The sequence below is a fragment of the Giraffa tippelskirchi genome, chromosome 11, assembly GCF_054371585.1.
Source record: "Giraffa tippelskirchi isolate mGirTip1 chromosome 11, T2T-mGirTip1v1.2.pri, whole genome shotgun sequence".
Taxonomy (NCBI): Eukaryota; Metazoa; Chordata; class Mammalia; order Artiodactyla; family Giraffidae; genus Giraffa; species Giraffa tippelskirchi.
The window spans coordinates 115,782,545-115,804,737 of record NC_137285.1 but is presented as its reverse complement, the minus strand read 5'-3'; the positions used below and the strand labels follow the sequence as shown (position 1 = coordinate 115,804,737).

General features: G+C 48.1%; 1 protein-coding gene and 1 long non-coding RNA gene across 13 annotated transcripts in view; one reads left to right on the top strand and one right to left on the bottom strand.

Annotated features, from left to right (window-relative positions):
- LOC145527371 (uncharacterized) overlaps positions 1-18,892 on the top strand; it is a 39,354-nt gene extending 20,462 nt beyond the window's left edge. The window contains exons 4-5 of the long non-coding RNA XR_014069719.1: positions 9,270-10,071; positions 18,617-18,892. This is a non-coding gene — a long non-coding RNA (uncharacterized LOC145527371). The remainder of the gene's footprint in view (positions 1-9,269; positions 10,072-18,616) is intronic.
- The window catches only part of GALNT18 (polypeptide N-acetylgalactosaminyltransferase 18), a 468,216-nt gene that overhangs the window by 22,143 nt on the left and 423,880 nt on the right, over positions 1-22,193 (bottom strand). The gene's annotated exons all lie outside the window — the stretch shown is intronic.

Sequence of the window (22,193 nt, the reverse complement as noted above, 5' to 3'; positions counted from 1 at the left end):
ACGACTGCTTCAGCTCACTGTCCTCTCAGCCCATACAGCTCAGCAGGGCTACAAACCCAATCTGATGCTGAAAGAGAAAAATCACCAGTGAGGGAGAAGGACAGACATGTGGTATGTCGGGTCTCACACCAGGGGCATCTTCCTGTCCCTCAGGCTGGGGTCAGGAGTAAGGACCAACAGCTGAGCTGGACGGCCAGCCAGGGAGCCTGTAGCGCCCCTCGGTGCACACTCCTGCCTTCAGGGCCACGGAGGCAAGGCTAGGCAAAGACCCCCAGGGCGAGAGGTTCTCCTCACTCTGTCACCTCATCTCCCAGTCAAGCAAGGGCCCCTGCCCTGCAGGATGTGGGTGGGCCCCCTGCCAGCTGTGCTCAGCCTCCTTTCTCTTCCTGGCAGGCTTGGAGGTGGGACCTGCCTCTGTCAGACTGAGGTGCAGCCTTCCACAGGCTCCAGCCCTCACTGTAGAAAAGGTCACCTCTCCGGGGGTAGAAACACCTCAGGAAGGGAAGAGTGAGAAGAAAACAAACATTTGTATACCTGCACCATGCCAGGAACCGTCCACACCTGAGGTCACCTTCGGCTGTAGGGGTGAGGAAACAGGCTAAGAGAGTTCTGAAGATCCTGCCAGGTGCACAGGCAGATGGTTCTCCTCCCTCCGTGATGAGGGGGAGATTCCCTGGGAAGGCTGAGATCCTCGAGTTCAGGGCTTTCCTCCCCTCCCCGGGCCCAGCCGCCCAAAGGGGCCTCCCATCAGTCTGGCTGGAACTGGGGTGCCAGCTCCCCCACAGTCCCGAACCCTCAGTTCAGGCAGGGGAGTGAGGATCCCTGAGGGCCCTCCTGAAATCACCCCTCGGAACCAGCAAGGGAACCGCCGGGTTATTTCCACCAGATCATTCACACTGAGTCCTGGGACTCCAAGAAAGGGTCTCAGGGGCCCCTGAGGCATCCAGGTCTGGGAGGATGGCCCACTGGGTGGGGTTCTAGGACCCCTCTTCCAGCCCAACCTGGGCTTGCTTTCTTTATTCAACTTTCACATAACATTTTACTTGAACAAAAGGTTATGAAGAATTTACTAAAAAAGTTTGAAAACCACTGGTGTCAACCATGAGACCTTCATTTAGGAGAAGGACATTAATGCCCAGTAAACCTTCATCAGCTTAAACCCCACCAACTGGAATTTGTGAACACTGGATGAACAGCTTTAACTTCCTGTCTCCAACTTCCTCCAGGCCACTAGTCCCTTGCATTCTTTAATAGGGTCAATTTACACACGTTCCAATCATTCAGTCCCCTGTTCTGTCCAGACTCCCATACCTGCATCGGCATACTTTAGCCTCTATGGAAAGGCTGCAGCCCTCACAGGAAATCGTGGGATGGGCAGGGGAAGGGGTGCTGCTGGTGGTGGGAGAGGGCCTCCTACCAAATCAGGAACATGGAGCAAAATGGAGTTGGATAGATAACTTAATAATACATTTTCAAGGTACAGCAGAAGTACCGGCTCTCTTGCAAACAATGGCATGTGGATTTTGAGTGACTCTGTTTCTTCCATTAAGTGATGTTTCCTTGGCAACACTGCCGGCCTATTGAGTAAGTGCCCTTGAAAAATGAGGTATCTTAGAGACAGAGACACTCTCCCACCAGGAGATGGGGCGGCAGTGGTATTATTTGGCTAAAACATTCCTCGGCCTGGAGAGGGGTGAGGGGGAGGCAGGGAGAGAGGCAGATGAGGACACTCTGACAAGAAGCTCTAGAACAGGGAGAAAACAACTTTTTCAGAGAGCTTTCATGGGAAAAGTGACCCCGGGTGAAGTGGGGTCTTAGTGGACATTTCTTAGGATACTTGGAGGGGATCTGTACCCTGGAGTACTGTGGTGGCCCAGCTCTGTGTAGGGGTGGAGGTCCCCCCAGGGGAGTGACAGTGTAAGGGTTGGAAATTACACTAACTGGGTGACCACAGAGTATCAGAATGGGGGTGTTGACAAAGACCACCCAAGGGTGAACCAACCTGGGGGCTGGAGGCTGGGTTTCCTGGAGAAAGGGGTAAGCGCAGGGAGAGGAGAAAGATCTGTGAGCAAATGAAATAGGGGAGGATAGAGAAATGAAGAGAACACAGTCCTAAATGCGATCAAGCTCGGAGGTGTTCTGCACATCAGAATCCCTGCAGAGCTTTAAAAACTATAAATCACAGTCTTAGGGGTAGGACCCAGGCATGGGGATTCAGCCCAGGTGATTCCAGTGAGCAGCCAAGGTGGAAAACTGGGTGTATCGAGGGGATGATGGCAGCCTAGGGAGGAAATGTAGGGCCAGCACCTACAACCAGCTGGCTTCTCAGCCTCCCTCTCATAGTGTGGGGCCAGTGGGATCTCTCTGAGGGCATTGTTTGGAGGACTCTGAGCGGTTAGGATGCACCATGTTTAGGACAACAGTTTTCAAAGTGTGGTCCCAGCACCAGACAGGAACTTGTTAGAAATGTATATTTTTAAGCCCAATCTCAGGCATGTTGAATCAGAAACTCTGAGAGTAGGATTCAGGACTCTGTGTTTTCACAAGTCCTCCAGTGAAGTCTGATATAAGTGAACATTTGAAAACTGCTGGTCTAGAAAATGGGTGGTCTGGTGGGCTTACAAGTCCAGAGGGTCTTTACTCAGCACCCCCACCCTCACTGACTAGCTGGGAACCACTCTGAGCCTTAGTTTCCTGACTGTAGAATACAGCTGTGAGGATGACAATCCTGATCAGTCCCCTTGTCTGGCCACAGGGACTGTGGGGCAGGAACAGGCAGCCAGGGAGAAAGGCTGAGAAGAGACCCGGGGGTCCTGTTGCCCTGCCTCAATGCCCCTCATGCCTGGGGTCCCCTCCCCGAGTCTGCCCGGCCAGGAGATCTGTCATAAGGATTCACAGAAATAGCAGGTAGTGTGTGGGCACATTGGCTGGTTGGGGCAGAGGAAGAAGGAACAGAGCCTTGCTTTCTTAAATTTCAGTTTCAAGTGGTGACTGTGATGTTTGCAGTTTGTGTTAGAAATGGTCTTTGTCCTCTTTACCAAGAATGAGCTACTGGCCCTGCTGCAGGCAGGGCGGGCTGATTTAAGGGCTTGGTTACTGGTCATTAACCCCTCAACACAGAGGTTACCATGCTGAGGGCCTCAGGGCACTGATGCTAAATCAGCAACAGAGGGGACTCATTTCCAAAATGATCTTATGTTCACTAACCACAGGACCAGTTACATTTAAGGAATGGAAACATTTATAAACATTCAGCTTGGTTAACTGTGAAGGAATGTACATGTGGAAAGCAAGGTTCCTTACTCAGGAACCCCCTTTCTGCCCCTGCCCTCGTGAGCCCAGGAGGCAACAGGCGATGAGGCTAAGCACATGAACTCCCCAGCTTTGTAACTGGCACTCAGCCCCTAGACAGCAATCCACCTAGTTTAAGTCAGCAAATACTCCTTCGTGCCCTCTACAGTGTGGGCCTGTGCTAGGCAGAGAGGGGGCAAGTAGGGCCTCCCTCAGGAGCTCTCAGACTGGAGGGGAGACAGCCATGCTGAACAGGGCAGACAGAATAGCCCCCTGGCCAAGCTTAGCACAGACTAGGAGCAGACCAAAGTGCTCTAGAACTGGGGGCCAGAGCTGGAGTGACGAACTCTACCGGGGGCTGGTCAGTGAGTGATGAGTTCTGAGAACACCTAGGAAGAGAGCGTGAGTGCATGCACAGTTGCTTCAGTCATGTCTGACTTTTTGCAATCATATGGACTGTAGCCTGCCAGGCTCCTCTGTCCATGGGTTTCTCCAGGCAAGAATCCTGGATAGGGTTGCCATGCCCTCCTCTAGGGGATCGTCCAACCCAGGGATTGAGTCTCCTGTATCTCCTGCATTGCAGGAGAATTCTTTACTGCTGAGCTACCAGGGGAGCCCAGGAAGAGAGCAGTTTGCCTGGATAACTGACAAGGACAAGGGACCTCTGGCAGAGCGAATGGGATACACATAATCACCGAGGCCCTGTGTTGCACTGCCATCTGGGGAAAGAGAATGCCTCTGGGGGCGGAGAGGTGAGGCTGGGGAAGCAGCTTGGGGTCTGCAGCACTTGGACAGTGTCCTGCTGGCCACGGGGAGCTGTGACTTCGGATTAACCAGCCCTCTGCTTGTCAGCACATCTGAGGGATCCTCAGAGGAGTCAAAGACATTTAAGGGGTCTGGCAGCGAGCTGAGGTTAGAGGTGACTCAGGCTGCTGGGCAGGAGTATCTGGGAGAGCCCGGTGGTGGGCTGGCAGGGCAGCCGGGAGAAGAGAAGAGTTTTGGACTGAGGGGTGGTCTCTGAACATAAGACTGAATAGAAAAGGCTAAGTCAGGCCCAACTTTTGCCTCCCACTGTGCGCCTGACCCCCTGGAGGAGGACATGGCAACCCACTCCAGTATCCCTGTCTGGAGAATCCCATGGACAGGGGAGCCTGGTGGGCTCCTACAGTCCATAGGGTCACAAAGAGTCGGACACGACTGAGTGACTTAGCACACGGGCAGCACGTGCAGCTGACCCGAGCAGCTGGGGAAGCAGTCCTGGGCACTACTGCCGGGCTCAGAAGTCTGCCTTTGGTTCCCAGCTGTCTGTGTGTTTTCATGTTTCATCCCAGGCTTTGTGCCCGAAGCACAGGTGTCAACTCTGTACCACCATCTGTGAGGCTGTGTGCAGCCCAGCCAGTCCCATCAGAAACCCTAATCTCCTGCCTTCCCTGGGTCTGCTGGGGTCTCCTGGCTAGGAGTGTGTCCCAGTGAGCCCCTCAGCTCAGGAGAGAGCCAGGTGACAGGGGTCACCCTGAGGTTCCTGCATGGAAACCCGTGAGAAACCAGAGACAAACCAGAAAAGAAGGCTGCCGGATTCCCGAGGCCGAGAGTCTTATTCCCTTTCTTGTAATAGCAACTTGCTCACCCCGGCCATGCAGGGAGGCCTGACCCACAGGCTGCCCAAGCAGAGCACCCCGTTGCCGTGGTCCAGGGTTGGTTCCAGAACGGGCATGTGACCCAGTCTGGGTCAATAAAAGCCCCCCTGGTTTTCCTGTTTGTGGGGTCAAGCTGGAAGGCTCTAAGTCCAGAGTTACCTGCTGCCTCTTCTCTTCAGGTAAGTCACAGAAACCCTTTCCTCTTTGACTATAGGAGAGAGTAAGTTTACACATAAAGGAAACCAGAGTGAAATAGTGGTGAGAGAAGGAGAGAGAGAGGGAGGGAGGGAGAAAGTTAGGTAAATGCCATTCAAGCTCGTGGATCCAGCCCGCTTGAAGCCAGGACAGATATGAATTTGTCAATTACATTAGGTGATAAAATCTGTTTTGCATTTAAGTTGACTTGAGTTTCTGTCACTTGGAACCAAGAATCTCAACTAATACAGAAGATACAGGAGACCTTTCCAGAATATCAAAGGGAAGGAGGCAAAAGATTCATGGAGTCATATAGCCCAGTAGTCCTTGGCACAAGGTGAATGCAGATATCATGCATGTATAACATTTATTCATTCTTATATTTATTATAAGAATGTTTTCAAATAAAGTACTGAAGTTGTGAATGTCTGCTTTTTTTTTTTTACAAGGAAATTTCTCACTCATCTGCATGCCAGTATGCTTTCTTCAGGGAATGAGAAGCTAGTGAGGCTAGAGTTTCACACGACCCTAGTAAACCCCCCGGGAGTGTGCTGAGTGTCTGAACATTATTCATCACGTGGGTGTAAGTGGAGAATTTGAGAGCTGCAGAGGGAGCCCAAGTTTAGGGAAATAAGATCAGCACTGGTCCAGGATAAGACAAGGAACAGGTGCCCTGGGACTGGGTTTGATGGCTAAGCCCATCATTTTCTGCAGCCTCCAGTGTTTGTCTCGAGGGAGCAGTGCCTGCCAAGTGCCCCAGCCTGGACCTTAGCCCCACACCCAGTTCTGCTCCTGCCACCCCTCCCTCACCCCTCCTGCAGAGTCTCTATCTGCACCCCACACCTGACACAGGTGCCTGCCTGAATAGCTCTGTCCAGCAGAATCCCACAGATGGAGGCTGCAGATGAAGGCTACTTCAGGCAGAACCACACTGCTGAGGGACAGATCAATAGCCCCATCCATGGCGATGGCCAGTGAGGTGGGTCAGGGTCTGGTGGCTGCAGACTGCACCTGTCACAGAGAGGAAGGATGGCAAGGATGGGTGCTGCTGTCAGAACCAGGCAAGGAGGGCAGACCCAGGGATTGGTGCCGGCAGCCGCGAAGAGGTAGGACTGAGCCTGTGATGTCTAACAGTGAACCGTCTCCTCCGAGAATGGCTCTGGCCGGGGACAGGCCCCCAACAGTCTGTATTCTGTGACACTACCACCTGCCCATTGGGGAAAATAGAGCTGTTAAGGGCTTGAGAAGCCTCCCTCCTCCCAGGAATTTAAATCATGAAATGGAGAGACAGAGATGAGGCAGTACGAGAGCTATTAATAAGACACATTTAGGGGAACTCCCTAGAGAAGATCTGTGAACTTGTACTGCTGAGGGCTGCCCCATTTCTGCCTTTTCCCAGGCAGCCCTCCTTTTGTGTCTATAAATGAATCACCGCTGGGTTTCTCTAACAGCACCCACCCTTTGTGTTTAGCTTAGCGACCCGTGTTTGTTTCAGTCGTTGTTGATGATTGTTACTCCTTTCTGTCAAGTCCAGTTGTCCAAGTAAAAACAGTTGTCTGTTGTTCATCTGTGTTTTCTCCAACTTCAAGAAAACTCACACACCTGCTATCTGCCTGCTGGTCCCTTGTAGGTCCTTATTCTGGAAGGTGCTGTTCAAAACCCTTTAAAGCTGTGTCTGGTCGTCTACCAGCCACTCCATCTACTCTCTGACAAACAGCTGAGATGGAGCACATCACACGCCCCGAGGAAAACACGCCCTGGCGTTCCTCTTTTCAAAACACAATGTCTGCCAACTCTGCGTCCGCCTGTGACAGTCAATGCCGGCTCCTTAGCGCCTCTAACAGATTGACTCACTGCCCTGTCCTGCCACCCTGTGCCTCCCTCCAGACTGAGCTCTGACACGTCCCTTCATCATTAATGTCAGACTTGGCCACGTGTCTTTAACCAATGGAACGTGAGTGGGAGAGACATATGTCATTTCCAGTCAGAAGCTTTAAGAGCAATCGTGTCATCTGCCATGTCTCCTTTTGCTCTCTGCCACTAGACCGGTAGTGTCCCAGAGAAGGGCTGCTCCGCTGGTCCCAGACAGAGATGAGGTGACACAGAGCTGTAGCTGAACCCTGATGACCATGTAGCATGAGCAAGAACTAAGTACTTTTTGTTGTAAGACCTTGAGATTTGGGAGTCATCAGCCTAAGTTGAATGATTAAGAAACTGATTCTAGACAAGGAGTACTGCCAAACCCTAAAATGCGAGACACTGACTTTGAAGCCACAAGGTGGGTGGTGAGGAACCCAGAACCACCTCTACCTCTTTCATGCAGTGGTGAAATATTTGAGTAAACTGTTGCCTGCAATTAGTTGGTAGACAAAACATGGCAAGTGAGCTTGTGCTTTCGATGAAGAGCATGCCTTTGCTACTGTCGGCTGCTCGTGACAAGCACTGCCAAAGGAAGATAAGGTCAAGAAAGACTTGGACATGGAGCATGATAAAGAAATGTTTGTTATTATAAGGCACTGGGATTTTGAGGTCATCTGTTACTGGAGCATAACGAAGCCTGAACCGGCTGACACACCTATTTTGCTATGCTCCCTCAGCAAAACAATCACACACAGATAGAATCACAAAATGCGATGCGTGAGCTTAAAGACAAGTAAACGGGGTTTGCAAAGTATATACTGAGAGGACTTGCTCCAGCAGGGAAGGGGAAGGAGAAGGATTCAAGAAAGACTGCGTCTGGATGCATGTTCCCAGTCTCATCGTTCAGTAGGTGTGTGACTGTAGACAATTGACTTGGTCATTCATTCTTTTGATTTACTGATCTGGGAAAGCAGGAGATAATAATAGTACCCATGGCATGTTGATGGGGGACTACCTTGTACTAGTTAATGTTAGCCAGTAGTAATACTCCAGTAACATCAGTCTCTTCCAATCAGTTTCCAAGATCCCTGAGGGCTGGACCGTGCTTGTCTTGCTCACTATTGTATCTCTCTTATCCGACCCAGAGTTTGATGTGTAACATGTACTCAAAACATATTAGTTGATTAGATGAATCAGTTACTAAACTATTCCAGGGACACTAAACTCCAGCTCAGACATCCATCCAGACTCCCTCCCTGGTGCCTGTTTCACATTCCTTACTCTAAGAGTCCCCTAAGCTTCTCTCTGTTTAGTTTGGGACTGGTACCTTGTAGCTTTCTGTAGCCTTGTGGATTAGTAGTTTGGCTGGAAAAGGATTCTCTCTCCAAGATAAGATTCTCAATATTTGCCCCAGCACACAGTCTGTGCCAGGCCTAACTCTTACCTGGCCCTCATGAGCAATGAGGGGTTTAGTCCCTTGCTGGCACACCACAGCTGTTAACCAGCACTGAATTGAGAAGATCTTATTAACAGAATGTTCCCAGGGAGAGTGTGTATGTGTGTTTCATAGAGTTTTTAACATGTGGTCAATGGTGACCTGGACTCACCAGAAATCTCAGTGATTTGGAAGATGGAGGAAAGAATATGGTAATAAAATCTATGGGTTAAGATCCAGCAGGGAGAAGTTGGTCCAGAAAAATGGACTTCCTGAGGATGAAATATTGGTGCTTAATTTCAATTTGCAAATACAACTCTTTCTATTTCATATGTTCCAACACCACCCCCCATGCCATCTCTCTTCCCTGGGAAGAGTATAACCTGATTTACTGGGGAAAAAAGGTCCAGCTCACATCTTTACTGGACGTCACAGGCCTCAGATAGCAATGCCTGATGGGCTGCACTAGGACTGGGAAACTGAGGCCGTTCCTTTGGGGACTCCTCTTCTTGCCATCCCACAAGATAGGCACTCAATAATTATTTTTGGTATGAATGAATGAACAAATGAATGAGTGACTTAATGAGATAATACAGAGTGAACACAATAGGACATTGTGATATGTTATAAAAATAGTTACAGATTTTCCTCATCCTTGCACTGAACCACATTGCAATGTGACTTTGTTACTCCTCCTTTCAAAGATGGAGTTTATTTCTCTGCTCGTTGAGTTTGTGCTTGGCTGTGTGACTTCTCTGACTCCTGAAAAAATTTCCATAGGCAAACGTGATCCAAGCAGAGACAGGAAAAACATTCATGAGGTCACGCTTGACGTTTCTTGCTGCCCTTAGAATCCCTGTCAACCAGCATCATGTGAAGCAGCCTGCAATAGCCTATTGGACGAGAAACCACACACGGCCCAGAAGCACCATCATTCCAGCAGTCAACCCACATCCAAAGCTGACTCAACTAGCTAACCAGCAACTGACCACAGCTGCCTGACTGAGCCCAGCAGAAGACAGGGCCAGCCCAGCCCAGCCCACACTGTCGACTCTCAGAATCTGGAGCTAAGTAAACGGATGTGTCTTCAGCCACTAAACCTTGGGGTAGTTTGCTATGTAGCAGAATTGTACTGATCCAGGTAGCTCACTTCACAGGTGTATCAAGGATGCTAAGTGTTTTACAAACACAATTCCTTAATCCTCAAAATAACCCTGCATAAGTGGGGGTATTATCCACTGTTAGGTGAGAAAATAGAATTAGATAGACGTAAATGAACAGACAGCAAGTGGCAGAGCTGGGAGCTGAACTCGGGTCATCTGGCTCCATAGCCCAGCTCTCAATCACTCCGATATCCTGCTTTTCGCTAAAGAAAGGAAGGTTCGATTCCACCCCTTTCCATGTGAGCTGCACTCCTGACACGTCTTCCTGCCCTGCTTTTGCCCCATGCATCCTACTCTTCCTTTAGGGTCCAGGTGCAGCTCCTCCTCCAGGAAGGCTTCCCTGACTCTTCAGGTCGCCAAGACCCAGTCCTCTTTCCCCTTGGCAGCTGGCACTCTGATTGCTTTTCCCAGCTGAAAGGAAGCTTCACGGAGTCTTGCTGACCCTGGACTGAAAGCAGCATGACATGACCGGGACAGAGTTCTGTTGCAGGTATGGTATACGGTCTCCAAACCTGTACCCTGTGCAGCGAGCTTTGGAAGTGGGTGCTTCATCCTGACCACAGAATCTGGGGGCTGAGGGTGACTGCAGTGGCAGCAGGAAAGGGGATGTGGTCCCCCTACATTCTTTTCCTCTCACCCTCCCACTTCCCATGGGGCCTAAGTGTGCATCTAAGATTTAATTTGTGTTGTCTTTATGGGACTTTCTCACCCTCTCTCACCCCCTGATATGTTCTGTGTGTACTTCTTCTTCTGATTGATCTTTCCTTATTTGCTTTCCTCCTAAGCTTCACTTTGAGTCTTCTGAAAACACCTGTTAAAATCCCGGTGTCTTTCAAAGACAGTCCTTTCCAACCAAAAGGGCCTTTGCCTGTCTAGATAGTTAGGCCCTTCAAGATGGCTATTCTCTTGCTCTCTACAGGTCCCCTGCTTCACTCACATGACTATCGAATCCTCTTACTTATAGGGTTTAATAAGCCCCTGGAAACTGATGAGTCTACCTGACATCAATTTGCCCTATAGATAGTGGCCTCCTTCTCCTCCTAGTAGCAAAGACTGCTGCCACGTCCTGTCCACCATCTGCTGCACACGGTGGGGTGTCGCCTGGGTCCAATGAGCCATTGATGTCGCTGTCGCTGTCCCTGGGGTTTGTCTTTGATCTCGAGGCTAAGCAACTACGAGGCTGGCAGGCCTATGGGATGCAGCCCCACACCGTCCCTACCAAAATAGCTTTCCTGGAGAGTACCTCCACTCCTGTGTGCCTCTGAAATGTGCTGATTCTCTCATCAGGGACATGGGATGGAGCTGACCCTCTCCTCTCCCTGTAGCTCTCCTTCCACACCTCAGCTCCTCCATCCTGGCATAGAAACATCTCCGCCTTAAGCATAAGACATTAGACACCACTGCACTCTGCACACTTTGTTCTCATCAGGTGCTTCCCAGGTAGCTGTCACATCCATCAAGGTCTTTGGCATCAGGCTCATCCCTCTATATCCCACCAGCAAGACTTCAGAGTCTCAATCAATGAAGGCACCATAGCCTCAATTCCAGGGAGGGCCACCCACACCCAGGCCCCAGCTCTCAGTGCCTGAACTGCTGTGCCCCTGAAATCTTAATCTTGATTACTCCCTCTTTTACTTCCCAAATGCCGTCTCATCAACCTGAAACCTTCAGCATAATAATCCTTTTCTACCTTCCTCTCCCTCCTGGCCTCTCAAGTCCCTAGAAAGGCTGTACTCACATTCTTGCAATCACCCCCTTGCCATCATCTTCAAGTCTTTAATTCCTCGTTTTTTTCTGTCTTTCACACCCTGTAAACCCTACCTCTGCAGCCTTATTCACTTTCTCCGCACCTGTACCCTGGATGTAGCGTGCATGTTTTGTTGCTTCAGTCATGTCTGACTCTTAGCGACCCTATAGACTGTAGCCCACCAGGCTCCTCTGTTCATGGAATTCTCCAGGCAAGAATACTGGAGTGGTTTGCCATTTCCTCCTCCAGGGGCTCTTCCCAACCAGGGAAAGGACCTGTGTCTCTTATGTCTCTTACACTGCCAGGTGGGTTCTTTACCACTAGTGACACCTGGGAAGCCATCCTTTCTGTAACTCCAAGAAAAATCATAGCACTGGGCAAGTTAGACCCATCACCAGCTCCTGGTTTTCAGCATCAAGGGGGCCCTGCAGCACTATCTGGTATTCCTTCTTCAGGTGTCTGCTGAGCCTCTGCACCACTTCCCCTGAGCACGGTTCCTAAATTTTCTTTACTCTCTAATGCAGCCAGATCCCCCCGCTTTACTTGCAAGGCAGCTGCCCACTTATTCCTTTTGAATCTCCCTCCATCCTGTCCTTGAGCCTCAGAGGCAACTGTTTTTCTCCAATCCCAGTGCTCACCCCTGGCCTTGGACCCCATCCTCTCCCATCCCTGCTCTGTGCCTATCCTGAGAATGTGGCTTCATTCTCTTTCCAGTAGACATCTTTCTCTATAGACTTCTCTCCATCCGTCTCAAAACATGGTCCTTTATTGCTTTCCTTAAAAAGCAAATCTTAATACACATGGTCTTATCTCAACCCCACTCGCTTCTAAAAGGCAGCCCCTTTCTCCATCCTTTCATAGCAAGCTCTGAGGAAGAGGAATCTACACTCACTGGCTCCTCCTCGCTCACTTCCCTGGATGGAGACTCTCTGGCTACCAGGTCCTTCTAGTCTGTCCACTACTACCACCTACATCACAGGGGATAGAATGTCCCCATCACATCAGCAGTCCTCATTTTCCAGGGCAAAATTTGTCTGCATACACACATGTTAGGTCGCTTCAGTCGTGTCTGACTCTTTGCGACCCCATGGACCATAGTCTGCCAGGATCCTCTGTCCATGGGGATTCTCCAGGCAAGAATATTGGAGTGGGTTGCCATGCCCCCCTCCAGGGGAACTTTCTGACCCAGGGATGGAACCGACATCTCTTGTGACTCCTGCATTGCAGGTGGATTCTTTACTGCTCAGCCACCGGGGAAGCCCGCCAAGGTGAAACTTGCCACCCCAGAAACCCCCAGGGGGATTGAGAAAGTGAATATTGATCAGTCCATATTGTGGTCATCACTTAAAAGGCTTAAATTTTCCATGAATTTAGTCATTTCTGTATCCAACACAAATTTGTTAAGCACCTATAATACCCCTGACAAACATGACTGAGTGGTTTCTGAGTAGCCCAGGATGTTCCGAGGAGCTAAAGATACTGCAGAGACATAAATGTGTTCTGTAGCTCAGTTCTACAAGAATTAAGACCAGCAGGTCCTTTATCCTGCAGAAAAAAAGTTATGAAATTTTCCTTTTAAGTATGTCCTTCACCCAAGTCAACCCCACTCCCACACATGTTCCCACATTTCAGAGTGTATTTTTGAGCAAGAAAAAAAAAAGCTGTTTTGGTGACTGATTTAGAGAGCCCAGCTCTGCTGAAATTCCCACTGTATTAACACAGTGCTAACCTCAGGGACTCCACTAAAACTCGACACTGGCAGGACTAATGTACAGCAGTGAAGAGATTTCAAGAAAAGCAGCTGGGACAAAGGCAGTGTGAGGACAATGGAGTTAGCTGGGAAAATCAAATAGAAGACTCCATTTCGGTCCATGATATATTCTGAACACGTCTACTTAGGAACTTTCTTGAAACAGACAAGCATATTCTTAAGCTTTCCTGATGTAAACACAATTCAGACATCCACACTCAATGCCACCAGCCATTTTCAAGTCCCCATGCCTATTTCTTACACTCCTTTGTCACATTCTTAGTGAGGGGGTGGTACGACCTCCTCCAGGGGACCCTTGGGAATGCTTGGGGGATGATTTGGTCCCACGCTGACACTCATGATAGTCAGGGTCCAGGGATGCTAAACATCCTGCATTGAGGAGGATAGTCCCATGCAGTGAAGAACTGCCCCAGCCAAAATGCCACTACCATCCTAATAAGAAGCAGCAGGAGGGGGCAGCCCACTTCTTGATGGCTGGTGCTGTGTGCAAAGGGCAGTGGAGAACTCACACAGGCTATGCGGAAACCTCCCTACTTCCTGCTCCAAATGGATGAAAGAAAGAGGGAGTGCCTTTGAACAGGTGTGGACTGTACCTGTGCTGTACAGGAGCAGTCTCTCTCCTGAGACGGAATGCCTGCAACTTACATTCTGTCATTGGCTTAATGTTCTGATCCTGGGCTCTCCTCAGGGCTGTTGTGCAAAACCAGCCTGAGTGGGGGAGTGAATTATAGAAAGCTCTGGGGGCGTGATATGTGTGTAAGTACAGCCCTGCCAATAGGACAACCCTTAGAGTCTGACAGTCTTTCTTGCTGGGGCTTGGGTCAAATGGAAAGGCAACTGATAACTGGGTGACTTGAACATGTCACCTGATTGCCTTGACCCTGGTTTCTCTCCTGTACACATGGAGTTAATAGCAACACCTTCTTCCCAGGGCTCTTGGGGATTTCAACAGAGATTATACACACAAAGCATTTAGAAAAATGCCTAGAAACAGTAAACAATAAATGTAGGCTGTCATTAGCATTATCTTTAGGTAGACTAGCAAGTTCCCCAAAGTGTTGAGAGATTGCCTTAACCAGAACAAGAAGCCACATTACTCAGCCCAGTTCTGTGCCAGGCTTGGTGCCAGACACACAAGATTTTGTTACTTAACTCTAAGTACCCACCCTCCATTTTCCTGATCAGGAAGCTGAGGCTCAGGGAAGTAAAATGACTTGTCAGAGAACACAGAACCAAGTCCTGGGAGGCTGGTTCAGTGACCCATTTGCAAGGCCCAAGGCCTGCGAGGCAAAGCTCTTCAAGAGTGGCGGGCTGGTGTGGGCGGGAGGCTCGGACTCTGCCTAGCAAACTGGAATGGGCTTCCTCATTGCTGGCCCACTGTGGGGCCTCTGATGACCGCTGTTTCCCAGTCTGTGGGAGATTAATAAAAGTCACACAGAACTTGCTGTTTACAACTCTAATTGTGGAGTTTGGACATGAAGTGAAGAGCATATCAAATGAAATGAATAACAAATCAAGTGGCTCCCTCTGAACCTGGGGGAGCAGCCCGGGCTAAGTCACTTCAGTCGTGTCTGACTCTTTGTGACCCCGTGGACTGTACTCTGCCAGGCTCCTCTGTCCAAGGAATTTTCCAGGCAAGAATACTGGAGTGGGTTGCTATGCCCTCCTCCAGGGGATCTTCCTGACCCAGGGATCAAACCCACGCCTCTTACACCTCCTGCATTGGCAGGCGGGTTCTTTTTTTTCTAACTCTTTTTTTTTTTTTTTTGGTTTTCTTTCTTTTTTTAAAAAAAATAAATTTATTTATATCAGTTGGGGGCTAATTACTTTACAATATTGTAGTAGTTTTTGCCATACATTGACATGAATCAGCCATGGGTTTACATGTGTTCCCCATCCTGAACCCCCCTCCCACCTCCCTCCCCATCCCATCCCTCTGGGTCATCCCATTGCCCCAGCCCTGAGCATTTGTCTCATGCATCGAACATGGAATGGTGTTCTGTTTCACATATGATAATATACATGTTTCAATGCTATTGTCCCAGAACGTCCCACCCTCACCTTCTCCCTCAGAGTCCATAAGACTGTTCTATGCATCTGTGTCTCTTATTCTGTCTCGCATATAGGGTTATCGTTACCATCTTTCAAATTCCATATATATGCATTAGTATACTGTATTGGTGTTTTTCTTTCTGGCTTACTTCACTCTGTATAATGGGCTCCAGTTTCATCCATCTCAATAGAACCGATTCAAATGTATTTTTTTAATGGCTGAGTAATATTCCATTGTGTATATGTACCACAGCTTCCTTATCCATTCGGGCAGATGGGTTCTTTACCACTAGCACTGCCTGGGAAGCCAGGGAGCAGCCCAAGGTTCAGCATTGCTCCGGGGAGGAGGAGGTCACCACTGCGGCACCGACATCTGGGCAGCGGACCCGTCTGATGCTGTCTCCCTGTGCGCCTGCGCCGCACACCAAGCTGAGGTGTCCGGGCCACGGCTCTGCTCCGTGTGTCACTACTGAACGGGAAATGGCAGTGGGGTGCTTTCCTAAAGCAGGGTGGGGCCAGCTCCAGGCAGATACAGGCGGGCCCAGTGGGTGTCACTGATGGAGACGGAGCCCTGTGATGGTCACCGAGGCCACGCCCTGTGGAAGAGCCAGATCTGGGAGGCAGTGCTGGGAGATAAACAGCGGGGGGGAGGGGGGTCTGCCTGCTCCTCCCGCCCTCGAGAGTTCCCCTTCTGCTCACGTGGAGAGGCTGCCCTTGAGTGTGACATAATCATACCAACCATCATGTCCTAGGCACTGGACTAGGTGCTGTTACATATGGGCCATCAGAGCCCTCAGGACCATTTAGTGAAGCCCCTGTTCAGGGGTTATAACTGGCATTAGAAAGATGGAGTCACCAGCCACAATCACACATGTGCTGTGGGAAGTATTGGGCCTAGATCCCAGCCTCGCCTGACCCCCAGCTCGTGAGGGCATCAATCACTGTCTTGGGTCCTCTGGTGCAAAAGCTATCCCCTCAAACAAGTGGCCTGCACCATGAATGGGGGAGTGCTGAGGAAAGGAGCTGAGGGATGGCTGCCCACAGAGTGTGCAGATAGTGGGTCGTCCCAGGGCCAGGCATTGCATCACCCCCGAGGCCTCACTCACCCTGTATCCCATAGAAATGGTGGCCCCTGGAATCATGTGTGGCTATAGCTTAGAGATTGATAGAGAGCCACTTTATAACCCAGTGATTCCATTCCTGAGTATTTATCCAAAAAATCCAAAACCACTAATTATAAAAGGTACATGCACCCCAATGTTTGTAGCAGCACTATCTACAATTGCCAAGATGTGGGAGTAACCTAAGTGTCCATCAACAGATGAATGGATAAAGAAGATGGGGTACATAGATACAATGGAATACTACTCAGCCAGGAAAAAGAACAAAATTTTGCCATTTGCGGTGATTATGGGTGGACTTGGAGGGTATTATGATAAGTGAGATAAGTCAGACAGAGAAAGACAAATACTGTATGATATCACTTATATGTGGAATTTAAAAAATAATGCAAGCTAGTGAGTATAACAAAATAGGAACATACAGATATAAAGAACAAAGTAGTGGTTACCAGTGGAGAAAGGGGCAAGATAAGGGTGGGAATTAATAGGTACCTACTATTAGGCACCGGAGAAGGCAATGGCAACCCACTCCAGTGTTCTTGCCTGGAGAATCCCAGGGACGGCAGAGCCTGGTGGGCTGCCGTCTATGGGGTCGCACAGAGTTGGACGTGACTGAAGCGACTTAGCAGCAGCAGCAGCAGCAGCACTATTAGGCACATAATAAGCTACAAGGATATATTTTACAACATTGGGAATATAACCAATTTTGTAACAATTGTAAATGGACTTGTTGTTTGGTTACTAAGCTGTGCCCAACTCTTTGTGACCTCATGGACTATAGCTGGCCAGGTTCCTCTGTCCATGGGATTTCCAGGCAGGAATACTGGTATGGGTTGCCATTTCCTTCTCCAGGGTATCTTCCTGACCTAGGGATTAAACCCATGTCTCCTGTACTGGCAGGTGGATTCTTTACCACTGAGCCACCAGGGAAGCTGCATAAATGGAGTATAATCTTTAAAACTGTGAATCACTATTTGTACACCTGTAACATATAATATTGTATAGTAATTATACTTCAATTAAAACAAACAAAAAAAGAATTATAAAGGATCTGAGAATTCAACCTACTAACAAGCTAACCTAATGGATGTTGGTAGAAAACACGAGCCAAGAAACAAACTCAGGGAAGTTTTTCAAAACCTTACAACCACTTGGTGCCTGGCATTCTTATTTATTTATAGATAAGCATTGTAGAGAAGTGAAGAAGTCTGCCAAAGTTCGCAGAGAAGTGGCTGGCGATTTAAATTCTCAGCCCACGAAGTAAAACTTTTCAACTGTCTCTGAGATGTTACTTGAAAGTTCTGGGGATGCAAACACAGTCCATGAAGGGCCTCTAATACCCCATGCGTTGGCCTTGGGAGCATTGCCAACCAGGCCAGGGGTGATGGCTTTATTATGACCCCATGTGGGAATGGCAGTTTCTAGAGAGTGATTAGCAGACAAATAAGCTAGTCCTTTCTCTCATTTCTCTCTCTCTCTCTGCCTGTGTGTGTACATGTACGGAGAGCCAAGTGAGAAAAAATGAAAAAATTATAAAAATTCCAAAAAGCGAAGGGAACAAATTCCATTTACAATTCCACACTTCTCTTAAACACATTTCCTGATCTAACATGAAATTCATCTCCAGGGTAAGTTCTAATCTTTATACCTTGAGTCAAAAAGCACTTCCTGAAGCATAAATGTCACAGCTTCAGTATTTCAAAAACTTTAGAAGGAATTAAAGTCCCTTTCATCTTCCTTTTTCTGCAGAATTTGCTTTCCTATAGAGAAAGCACCTACCCTTCCCTGCCACCACCACCCTCCCCCACCGCCCTGGTGTCTTTCACAGTCTAGAAGATTCAGGCAGAAGGAGTGGGAAAGGCCCTCAGAACCTGTCTTGTCCCATTTCTCCTCTGATGGCCTAATGAGAAAGTGGTTTGGGGCCATAGGTTGCATCATATGAATGGTAATTATCTAAGTGCCCACCTCTCTCTGCAGACCAGGGCTCTTCCAGGTCAGAGACCTGGGTAACGCTGTCTCTGCCTCTCACAGTTCTTGGCCTGACATAATACTCAATGCAAGTTTGTTGAATGAGCAAATGAATGAATGAGTGAGTGAATGAGTGAGTGACTGAATAAATAGAGCCTGTGGGGAGACCCCACTGTTGTATTTCTCCCAGCAGAAGAAATTTTCCAGGCTGTTACACTAATTAGGGCTAATATTCTCAGTTATTTTGAGGATTGCTTGAAATTTGCTGCTAATTAAAAAAAAAAATGGTTACGTTTACTCATTAACCAATTAGCATGCTTCCCAGCAGCTTCACTTCACTAATTTGATTAGTTACACTAGGCTTTCTCCTACCCAGGGCCTTCTCTGAGACCCAGGAACATCACAACGCTAACAGAGTGAACTTTTCAAACAACATTTAAACAGAAGCTCTCAAAGGGTTGAACCCAGATGTGAACTTGGCCCCTCTGCCTCACCCGAGCTGCCTGCGGGTCCCTGATGTCTCTGAGACCCACTGGGCTCCACAGGGAGTTGCTGTTCTACAGTACCACTCCTACTGCTAGACCAGGTTTGCTCTTCAAGGGAGATGAAACTTCCCCAAATGTGAGGACTTCCTAAAGGACAACCCAGCCTGTGTCTGACGAATGAATGAACGAAACTGGAGGAGAAAATGGAAGTCAAAATACAGGCATCCTTGCTAGCCCTGTCTTGGCCAGTAACTCATAGTGTGACCCCAGGCAGGAAGCTCACATTCCCAGATGGCATTTTCTTGTTTTCTTATTTGTCAGAGGAGGAACTGATTTAGAAAGTACCTAAGTTTGTGTGGCAGAGACAAGGCTTCCTGGGCACCCAGAAAACTCTGACTTCCTACGTGCTCTGTTTGAGGCAGGGCCATGTGATAGCTCTGGTTAATTGACTGTGACAAGAGGTGATGTGAGGCCCTTTTCATCTGAGGCACGGAAGTCAGGTTACCCGTCATATTCTTTCTTTTTAGGGATGCTGGGGGTCGAACTGTGTTCCTCAAAAATTCATATGTTGAAGTCTTAACATCTAGTACCTGAGAATGTGACCTTATTTGGAAATACAGTTAACTGCAGATATAATTATAAATTAGGATGAGAGTGGAGTGGGTGGGCCCCTAATCCAACATGATTGGCATCCTCATAAAATGAGGGAATGTGGATGCAGACGAGCCCTCGGGGAGAACGCCATGTGATGGGGAATTTTGCTGCCATAAGCCAAGTAACTCCCAGAAACCAAGGAGAAAGGCCTGGAGTAGATCCTTCCCAGGTGCCTTCAGAGAGGGCACGGCCCTGCCGACACTTCAGTCTTAAACCTCTAGACTTCAGAACTGTGAGATGATAAATTTCCATTCTCTAAGCCACCCAGTTTGGGCTTCTTTGTTACAGCTGCCCTAGGAAATAACTGGGGGAAAGACCATGCGCTGAGGCTGTGAATCCACAAGGGTTTCTGAGTCACTAATGGCCTGGAGAGTCACCCCACCTTTAGCCAACTTTGTGAAAAGACTAAGAGAAATACCTAAAACCTGGGAATAAGGCAAAAGGGAAGGGAGGTGATCTATCCATTCAATATCATAGTGGAGCATTGTCTAACAAGCCCACCCAAGAGTATGTAATTTTCCAAGAGAATACACCCATGTTTGACTTTGCTATTAACCTTCTGATTACTACTCAGACACACTAACTTCTAGATTTCTGTCTGGGTTGAAAAGATCACACCATAGGCTATGATTTTATTTCTCTGTAAGGCGTTAACTACTTTTGGATAGAGAGCAGTGTACAAGCTCTCTCTGAAGGCACCTGGGGAGGATCTACTCCAGGCCTTTCTCCTAGGTTTCTGGGAGTTTCTTGGCTTGTGGCAGCGAAATTCCCCATCACATGGTGTTCTCCCCGAGGGCTTGTCTGCATCCACATTCCCTCGTTTTATGAGGATACCAATCATATTGGATTAGGGGCCCACCCACTCCACTCTCATCCTAACACTCATCTTATTCTAACACTCTTCTTTAGAAAATGTCCGCAGACACTGAGTTCCTCAAACTCTTTCAGTACCTGCTTGATGCTTCCCTGATTAATGAGCTAAATATGCTTTTATCACATGTTCATTTTAAGAGTCATGTTTTCCTTTTTTTGGATTGATTAGTTAATGCTAGTGTGATTTGGGATTGATTATTACATGGTTGATACAGGTTTTTTCTGAGAAGCTGTATTTTTAAAACCCCAAATGGAAAAACTTAGAAATTTGGACGAAGAAAAGAAGGAAGGGAAGTTCACCTTCAAAGTCAGTAGGATGAACTTAGCCAGCCCGAGGTCCTGCCTTCTTTCCCTCTTCCTCCCTCATCATTATACTCAAAAACTCTGTGTCCTTATAATTTTGGAAGTTTCATATCCCTCTCGAATCTGTTCCTCTCCAGGCTACACAATTCCCATTCTTAAGGACATGGTCTTGAGTCTCTTTACCAATCTGGTAATAATTATCCAATATTTAGTAAGCAACGACTGTGTACTAGGTTTGTTGTCTAAGTGTTTCATGTGCATCAATTTACTGTTTGTTTAATTCTTAAAATTAATGTTTATTTAATTCTTAAAACAACCCTAATGGGTAGATACTACTATAATCTCTACTTTTTAGGTTGTGAAATTGACACAGAGAAGTTATGACACTTACCCAGGAACTGGGTTAGTAGGTGATAAGGCTGGGATCTGAACCCAGGTAGTCCGGTTCTTGACCACTACATACCTCGTCATTTGCCTTTTAACATTTTTATGCTTCCTATCAAGTGTGAGGCTCAGGAAGGAATATATGAGGTTTCACAACAGAGGCCAGCAAGACTGTCACCTTGGGTGGGTCTCTGTTTCCCAGATAACAGTATGAGATGTCACGCCCCCCTGCTGGAGTTGTGCAGTGTACAACCTGCATGATGGCATATGGCAGTCCCATCTGTGAACTTCCTTGGGTTCTCCTTGACCTCTGTGGCCATGGTACCAAGAGATTTGCTGAGTACTGTTAGTTGGAAGGGAAATGCTCCTAGAAATGCATGTTGAGCATTTTATTTGGACCAAGCCTAGGAGATTCAGAGTATCCCTGAGGCTTGTATCTGTTCACAGTCCCCTTCTGAGATGTACCCTGACCTTGTACTAAGGTCATCCTCCTCCTTATCTTGTCTCTTTCATGAGCCAATCAATTTCTTAAGGGTTAGTAGATGCCATTAGGAAGTCTTGAGAACCAGAGGTCCTGCCTCCTCACCATCCGCTTATCCCCTGCACCTCAGTCAGTTCAGTTCAGTCGCTCAGTCATGTCCAACACTTTGTGACCCCATGGACTGCAGCACGCCAGGTTTCCGTCCATCACCAACTCCTGGAGCCTACTAAAACTCATGTCCATTGAGGCGGTGATGCCATCCAACCATCTCATCCTCTGTTGTCCCCTTCTCCTCCTACCTTCAATCTTTCCTAGCATCAGGGTCTTCTCAAATGAGTCAGTTCTTTGCATCAGGAGGCCAAAGAATTGGAGTTTCAGCTTCAGCATCAGTCCTTCCAATGAATATTCAGGATTGATTTCCTTTAGGATGGACGGGTTTGATCTCCTTGCTGTCCAAAGGACTCTTAAGTGTCTTCTCCAACACCACAGTTCAAAAGCATCAGTTTTTAGGTGCTCAGTTTTCTTTATAGTCCAACTCTCATATCCATACATGACTACTGAAAAAACCATAGCCTTGACTAGACAGACCTTTGTTGGCAAAGTAATGCCTCTGCTTTTTAGTATGCTGTCTAGTTTGGTCATAACTTTTCTTCCAAGGAGTAATGTCTTTTAATTTCATGGCTGCAGTTACCATCTGCAGTGATTTTGGAGCCCCACAAAATAAAATCTGTCACTGTTTCCATTGTTTTCCCATCTATTTTCCATGAAGTGAT